This window comes from Pezoporus occidentalis, unplaced genomic scaffold (assembly GCF_034315485.1).
Source record: "Pezoporus occidentalis ecotype Australia unplaced genomic scaffold, CSIRO_AGI_Poc_V1 ctg77, whole genome shotgun sequence".
Classification (NCBI taxonomy): domain Eukaryota; kingdom Metazoa; phylum Chordata; class Aves; order Psittaciformes; family Psittacidae; genus Pezoporus; species Pezoporus occidentalis.
In genome coordinates this window covers 2,383,515-2,391,671 of record NW_026916126.1, presented here as the reverse complement: position 1 = coordinate 2,391,671, position 8,157 = coordinate 2,383,515, and positions in this window count along the sequence as shown.

Here is an 8,157-nt window from a genome sequence, read left to right as displayed (position 1 = left end):
TATGTATATCTGAAACTTTTATGATCTCAGTGTGCAGTCTCACAACAACTTTCTTTATTCTACATAGCAAGTAGTCAGTTGCTGGATTCACTACAAGATTATTCTGGATTCATGAAGTTGTGTCCTCACACACTTCCAGAAGCAAAACCAATCTTCTCCCACAACTGGCAGTTCTCTTCCTTGAACCCTGCCTCTGGAACAGAGAACTGGGGGTCTTGCTTGTGAAAACAAAGGTAGCGCTAGGTTTCCCAGCTCTATCTGTATCCCCTTTCACTATACCAATTATAGGCCTACATTTTCCTAGTTTATTATTTTTATTGTTCATGTAGCTGTAGAAGCTCTTCTTGTTACCCTAAATCTCCCTTTGATAACTGAATTTTGCTGAAAACTGAATTTTGAGTTCCTAACACACTGGTACAGTGTTTTTAAACCTTTTCCTTTGTACTATGTTTTCCTTCCACTTTCCGCATACTACTGCATTTACTATTGTATGTTGCAGCTCAGTCCCGAGTTTGTTGCTTCCATGTAGCTTTCCCTAAGCTGTTTAAAGGAGACTGTAAGTGGATTGGGATAAAAAAGTAGATCTTCAACAAATTCCCAACACTATGCCACACTTAATATCCACAAGCTGTCAACCAGCATGTTGTCCATATATCTCCATGCATTCAAGCTTCTTCTTCACATAGAGGAAAACTCTCCTCCTTATTTTCCCTTTCTATTTTTACTAATGATCCCTTCATTCATTGGAGAGCTCCAGGTGTGTGAGCTGTCCCACCATGTTTTTCCAAAGATGTCACAGTTCTGCATCTGCACACAGAGCAGTTCCTAGTTCATTCTTTTAGTTTCTCAGTCTGGGAAACATTTGTATATATATAGAATCATAGAATCATAGAATAGTTAGGGTTGTAAAGGACCTTAAGATCATCTAGTTCCAACCCCCCTGCCATGGGCAGGGACACCTAACGCTAAATCATATCACCCAAGGCCTCGTCCAACCTGGTCCTGAACACTGCCAGGGATGGAGCATTCACAGCCTCCCTGGGCAACCTATTCCAGTGCCTCACCACCCTAACAGGAAAGAATTTCCTTCTTATATCCAATCTAAACTTCCCCTGTTTAAGTTTTAACCCGTTACCCCTTGTCCTATCACTACAGTCCCTAATGAAGAGTCCCTCCCCAGCATCCCTATAGCTCCCCTTCAGATACTGGAAGGCTGCTATGAGGTCTCCACGCAGCCTTCTCTTCTCCAGGCTGAACAGCCCCAACTTCCTCAGCCTGTCTTCATACAGGAGGTGCTCCAGTCCCCTGATCATCCTCGTGGCCCTTCTCTGGACTTGTTCCAACAGTTCCATGTCCTTTTTATGTTGAGGACACCAGAACTGCACACAACACTACAGGTGAGGTCTCACAAGAGCAGAGTAGAGGGGCAGGATCACCTTCTTCGACCTGCTGGTCATGCTCCTTTTGATGCAGCCCAGGATACAGTTGGCTTTCTGGGCTGCAAGCGCACACTGAACCCGGCTCATGTTCATTTTCTCATCAACCACCACCCCCAAATCCTTCTCCGCAGGGCTGCTCTGAATCTCTTCTCTGCCCAACCTGTTGCTGTGCCTGGGATTGCTCCGACCCAGGTGTAGGACCTTGCACTTGGCATGGTTAAACTTCATGAGGTTGGCATCAGCCCACCTCACAAGCGTGTCAAGGTCCCTCTGGATGGCATCCCTTCCTTCCAGCGTATCAACTGAACCACACAGCTTGGTGTCATCGGCAAACCTGCTGAGGGCACACTCAATCCCACTGTCCATGTCAGCAACAAAGATGTTAAACAAGAGCGGTCCCAACACCGATCCCTGAGGGACACCACTCGTTACTGGTCTCCAGCTGGACATTGAGCCATTGACCACAACTCTTTGTGTGTGGCCATCCAGCCAGTTCTTTATCCACCGAGTGGTCCATCCATCAAATTGATGTCTCTCCAATTTAGAGACAAGGATGTCGTGTGGGACAGTGTCGAACACTTTGCACAAGTCCAGGTAGATGACATCAACTGCTCTACCCCTGGCCATCAGTTCCTTAGCCCCATCATAGAAGGCCACCAAATTGGTCAGGCAGGATTTCCCCTTAGTGAAGCCATGCTGGCTGTCACCAAGCACCTTGTTGTTTTTCATGTGCCTTAGCATGCCTTCCAGGAGAATCTGCTCCAAGATTTTGCCAGGCACAGAGGTGAGACTGACCGGTCTGTAATTCCCCATTTTCCCCTTCTTGAAAATGGGGGTTATATTTCCCTCTTTCCAGTTGTCGGGAACTTCACCTGACTGCCATGATTTCTCAAATATGATGGCCAGTGGCTTCGCAACTTCATTTGCCAGCTCCTTCAGGACCCGTGGATGGATCTCATCAGGACCCATGGACTTGTGCACGTTCGGATTTTTAAGATGGTCTCGAATCAGATCCTCTTCTACAGTGGGCACAAGGTCTTCATTCTCACAGTCCCTGTATCTGCCTTCCAAGACTTGGGTGGTTTGGTCAGAGCCTTTGGCAGTGAAGACCGAGGCAAAGAAGTCATTCAGAACCTCAGCCTTCTCCAAATCCTGTGTCGCCAGTTCTCCCGAGAGCTTCCTGAGGGGGCCTACTTTTTCCCTTGTCTGTTTTTTTATTTGCTATGTACCTGTAGAATCCCTTCCTGTTATTCTTAATACCCCTAGCCAAGTTTAATTCTAACTGGGTAAGTTAGAATATACTAAAGGTAAGCTCCCTTTTGACTTGTTTTATCTTTCCCAAGGGGTATCTTGGTCCCACCATCTTGCCCTATTTACTTACTATTTCTGAACACTGTTTCTTAGTGGATGGCAGTAACAGCCATCTTACAAGGTATCAGAAGAGGCTCTCCAACTGCTACCACTTGCTGCAGATGCTCAAGCCAAGCACGAGTGGCTCTGAAGCTTTCCTTAGCAGCACCTTTTATGGCTATTAGGGCTCAATACCAACTCTCTGTATTCAGTCTGTGCAAGAAGGAGCAACATTTCTCCTGCTGCCAGAAGTCATGAACTTCAACAGCTTCCCTCAGGGAAGCCCCCATGCACTGCTCCAACCTGCACAGCCCCTAGACATCCCTCTACCTCAGGCTCAAGCTCTCACCTGTGTGGAGACCCTGCTGATATATCATTTACTCTCCTTAAAAATGAACAGTTGGCACACCTCCTTCTGCAAGTCCTTGGACAGATAGCATCTGGACCACCACACAACTCCCACAAGGGAGGAGCCCATTCCCCACAGCCCTGTGAAAAAGTCAGACACAACATCCCGGGCCCAATCCCTGCCTATGCTGTCACTGCTGATGCGCCAAGGGTACATTCTTCACTGGTGCTGAAGATCAGGCCCAGTAGCCCATCAACATTGGTGTTGCACAGTCCCACGCTGCTTGGAGGAGAGTTTCTGCCTTTCCCCAGCACCCTTGCAAATTGCCAAAAGCTTTTCTTGCTTCATTCTTATCTTGTAGCTGAGTAAGCATGCCTACACAGCAGACAAAAAACAGTCCAGCACCTCCTAATCAGTAGGCAGTCAACTACAGAACATGAAGCCCTTTTAAATTAAGAACCTGTCAATCAGAAAGCAGCCAGCAGGAGAGAGCAGCTGCAGAAGTCCCCTAGAAGCTACCAGAATCAAATGGCATTATATAAATAGTAAGCTAAAAGTACAATGAGGCAAAGCTGCAAAAAGTATTACACAAGCACTAAATGCCACAGGCAAATCTTTTCTTATCTTCTGCAGGTGAATAATTCTGCTCTGAAACACATTTTCCTGATAATATGTAAACGATACCCTAATTATTAATATATGTATCTGTCTGAATTTGACTCTCTCATACTGTAGGTATGAATGTTGATGGGCCTGGAGCCTGAGGTAAAGACCTGCCAGCCAGTAGCGGGTTTCTTTTTCAAGTAAAATAACCACTTTTGGCCCGGCTGTTGTACTGGTATTGCTGAGACAGGACTTGCGTTTCCTTAGTCACCTCATAACAGGAAATCTGTACTAAAATCTTAGAGGGAAATCATTTTAAAAAGTTCCTTTCTCTACAACTCACAATTCCAACAAAGTTATGCCTAGAAGTTTTGAAGTTAGTGATAAAAATGGAGTAACAGAGTGGAGATAAGGAAATGAGTCATATGAAATAGTTTATTACATCTTCCATGTATTTTTTCTCCTATCAGAAATTTCATAGTAAGAAAATCACCATGCAATCTTTCCCCTCCTATCTTACATACCATTTTGTCTGCAACTTCTTATCACACTGATGTGACTTCAGTGAGGATTTTGAGAGGTGTTTCTCTCTTCCTCTTAAATGCTGCGTTTCCATTATTACTGTAGCTAGATCAAAGCAAACTTGGCTTGCTCATGTTGGTAGGTTTTGTCTTTTTCTAAAAATCTAAAACCAATTAGTTTGTTTGATAGTTTCAATATATTTCACTGTACTGAGAAATATCCACACAACGTATTTCCCAGCTCACATTTAAAAGTAATCTTTGGGTCACGTTGTGTTCATTCTTGGGTAATTTATATTACCTTTTCCATGCAGCACTGTACTGTTTATTAGTACATGAGTGACCTCCAGTGGTATATCTGCAAAAAAAAAAAAAAAAGAAAGAAAAAGCAGCATCCTGTCTGTAATACAATCACAGAAAACTAAGGACATCTGGAAGTCTCTAACATGTTACAGAGTGCTCCTTTTGGAGACTACCAGTCCTTTTGTTGGAAGAGACATTTAATTTCACTATCTTTTCCAAGAAATACCTTGAGGATCATTTGGAAACTAGTTAATAGTAGTTCCTTCATTTGTAAATTGAAGAGGGAGGAACCCCTGCCCAAACTTGTTGCATGAAGGTGAGACAAGCGGAGCACAAAATTACAAAATGAAATATATAAACCTTTGGAATCAGTTTTAAGCAATGTTAGGTTTGATGGCTTTGTAACAGTAGCAATGGAAAATAACTGAGATGCATCATTTGCAGAAAAAAAATAGAGTGCAGCTAGAGAACATACCGAGAATTCTTGTACAAGATAAATCATTATAGTTGACATAGTTTTAGGCCCTTATGACTTTAGTACAAACTGAGTTTAAGAAAAAAAGGCTAAAAGAACAGGACGTAAGGATAAGGAGTATCTGGGAATGGCAGGTGTCCAGGGCTGCAGTTAAACTAATTGATAAGCAGAAGGACAGGATGATGTGTCTGTGGTGTTAACAAACCAATTAAGCTGGTATAAACATCTAGTGTTTTGAAGGCTGCCAGAAGTGATGAAGATTGTTGGGAGAAGTCAACGACCCTCAGAGACCACCACCACATTTTTGTACGCATGCAGGGAACATTCTGGAAAACGATGTAATCCATACGTAGCCTCATGAATATGTATGTATGCCCAGTGGCTATATAAGGCCAGCTTGTGTAGCAATACGGGGACACGTGTTGGGAGGAGCTACCCCCTGTGTCTCCTGGCGCCGCAATAAAGAATACCTGCTTGTCAGCTTGAAAACTTTGTTGGTGAGTTTGTTCCTGGAGTTTTCTCCAAAACAAAGGTATGCTAGCCTCTCTCATCCTTCTGCCTCTTAATTTTTCAGTAATGAACGAAGACCTCTTTAGATGGTACTGCAGCAGTCATTTTTTCAGACCTCTTCCTAAATAGACTAAAAAAAAATGAAGCTTTCCTTCCAGGTTTTCAACCTTAGATTATCACTCTTATGTACAAATTACTTATTCCAAAGTTGGTGAAGCATTCTTTAAAAATATTAGGCTATTTTAACCTATGCATCTATGTCCTGGGTTCAGTAGTAGCAGTCATCTTTTCTCCTTCTTAGTAGCTGGTGCAGTGCTGCGTTTTTGACTTTCAGCCTGGGAGCAGCGCTGATAACACCGATGTTTTTAGTTGCTGCTCAAATGTTTAGTCTGACCAAGGACTTTCTGAGTCTCATGCTCTGCCAGGGAGGAGGGGAAGCCAGGAGGAAGCAGAGACAGGACACCTGACCCAAACTAGCCAAAGAGGTATTCCATACCACGTTATGCCCAGGATGTAGAACTGAGGGCAGTTACCTGGAAGGGCAAGTGCACTGCTTGGTCGGGCTGAGTATCAGTTGGTGGGTAGTGAGCAGTTGTATTCTCTTCCCTTGTTATTTCCCTTATCATTATCATTATTGGTGGTAGCAGTAGCTGTTTGTGTTATTGAGTTACTGGACTGTTCTTATCTCAACCCATGGGAGTTACATTCTTTCGATTCTCCTCCCCATCCCTCCATGAGCGGGGGAAGGAAAGGGGGGGAGTGAGAGAGCGACTGTGTGATTTAAGACTGAGCTTAAACCACAACAATCTAATATTGATTTAGGTGTCCAGCTTTTTACCTTTAAATCATAGAATCATAGAATTCTTTGGGTTGGATGGGACCTTTAAAGATCATCTCATCCACCCCCCCCTGCCATTTTCCACTAGACCACGTTGCTCAAAGCCCCCAAGGTCCAACCTGTCCTTGGGTACATCAATGACACGTAAGTCATTATGAGTCTGAGGTTAAGAGTCAGTAATCATCTCTCAGGTATGAAGCTGTGTATAAAAAAAAAAGATGCTGAGAGTATCTATGCTCCACATGTCTTAGAAAATCATCAGGAAACTCAATTGTATGTGACTTCCAGAGCTGCTTCTTCCCCAGAGATGAGGCCTTTTCCACACTTGATATAAAAGCTGGTCACAAGAATTCATTGCAGCTAAATGAGGCACTCAGGGTTGTCAAGATCTCACACTAAGAAAGTATCATCACAGAAAACCCAGGAAGCTCAGGGAGATCCCATATAGAGGTTTTGCAGTTTGTCTTCTCACTAGGTGTTATGAGTCAAGAGCCCCAAAGTGCCCTCCAGACCTTTTGTGATCTCCACCAAACACTGTATTATAAAATTCAATTATTCACTAACTCCTTCCTATTCCTTGTAGCACAGTCTTTTATTTGTTCAAATCTTTCATGCTGTTCTCAAATTCAAAGAGGCTTGAAAATTTTAATTTTTAATCATGCATTGAAGAAAGCACTAGAAGATCAAGACCAGATCCATACATTCTTCTGAACTCACAGTAAACAGCTTCTTGCAGTCTTATAGATAATAAAAATAACATTTTTTTTAATCAATAACAAGAAAAATCCTTTTGTTTGGGAGCATTTCAATAACAAAGCTCTCAGGAGACAATCAAAAATACACTCAACTGATTTAGTCCCCAGTTGAGGATTTAAACTTGCACAGAAGGAACAGAATTAACTGCTGCTCTGAGCTGAATTGCACAAGTCAACACTGGCACAAGAAAAAAGCTTTGGAAAAATCATGAACAAAATGTTTGTAACATTTTTTTTTATCTTGCTTTTGAGAAGAACTGAACTTGTCTCTCCAAGCAGTTCTGCCTAAAAGTAGTGCCAAGCAGTATCAGACATTTCTATGTTACTATCCTTTCAAAGTGTATGGAAGAAGTGTTTGTGTTTGAAAAAATAAATAATACATAAAGCTTGCTTCTCTGACCCACCTGACCCACCTTTCAACCACACAGTCACTTAAATCTGAGGTCGTGTTTTCCCACAAGGTGTCCCCATAGATTAACTTCTCTGTAGGTCTTTATCAAAGGAATTTATATTTTCAGGTTTTAAGATATAAACAAAACACTCAGATTATCTAAGTGGTACTAAAAGCATTTATTGAAGTACATAAGTTTGTAGTGAAATAGATCCAATTAAAGAAAATTGCGGTATAGTAAAGCAACATCTATTTTTTGAAGTTGCATTAAAAAAAAGTAAAATCAAGAAACTGGAAAAGAATTTCATATGTCTTTTGCTAACTGAAAAACCAACTTTGAAGCTTCCAAGGACATGTGTTCAGCAAATAGTTTCATATTATGAACACAGCACATTAGGAATTCTCTCTCTCTCCTAAGCACTAAATTTTTACAATTAAGAACCTTTGTATGTTAAAGACATCATTTCAGCTCTGATCCTACAAAGTGCTTTTTAGAAGTAAACCTGTGTTCACCCCCAAGCCCTTGTCAAAGCTGGGACCATTTCTCACATCGGGGTTTCAGTCTGGGGTGACAGCCTCCCAGGTGACACCTGTCCTGTGGCTTGAGATTGCTTCATGAAATC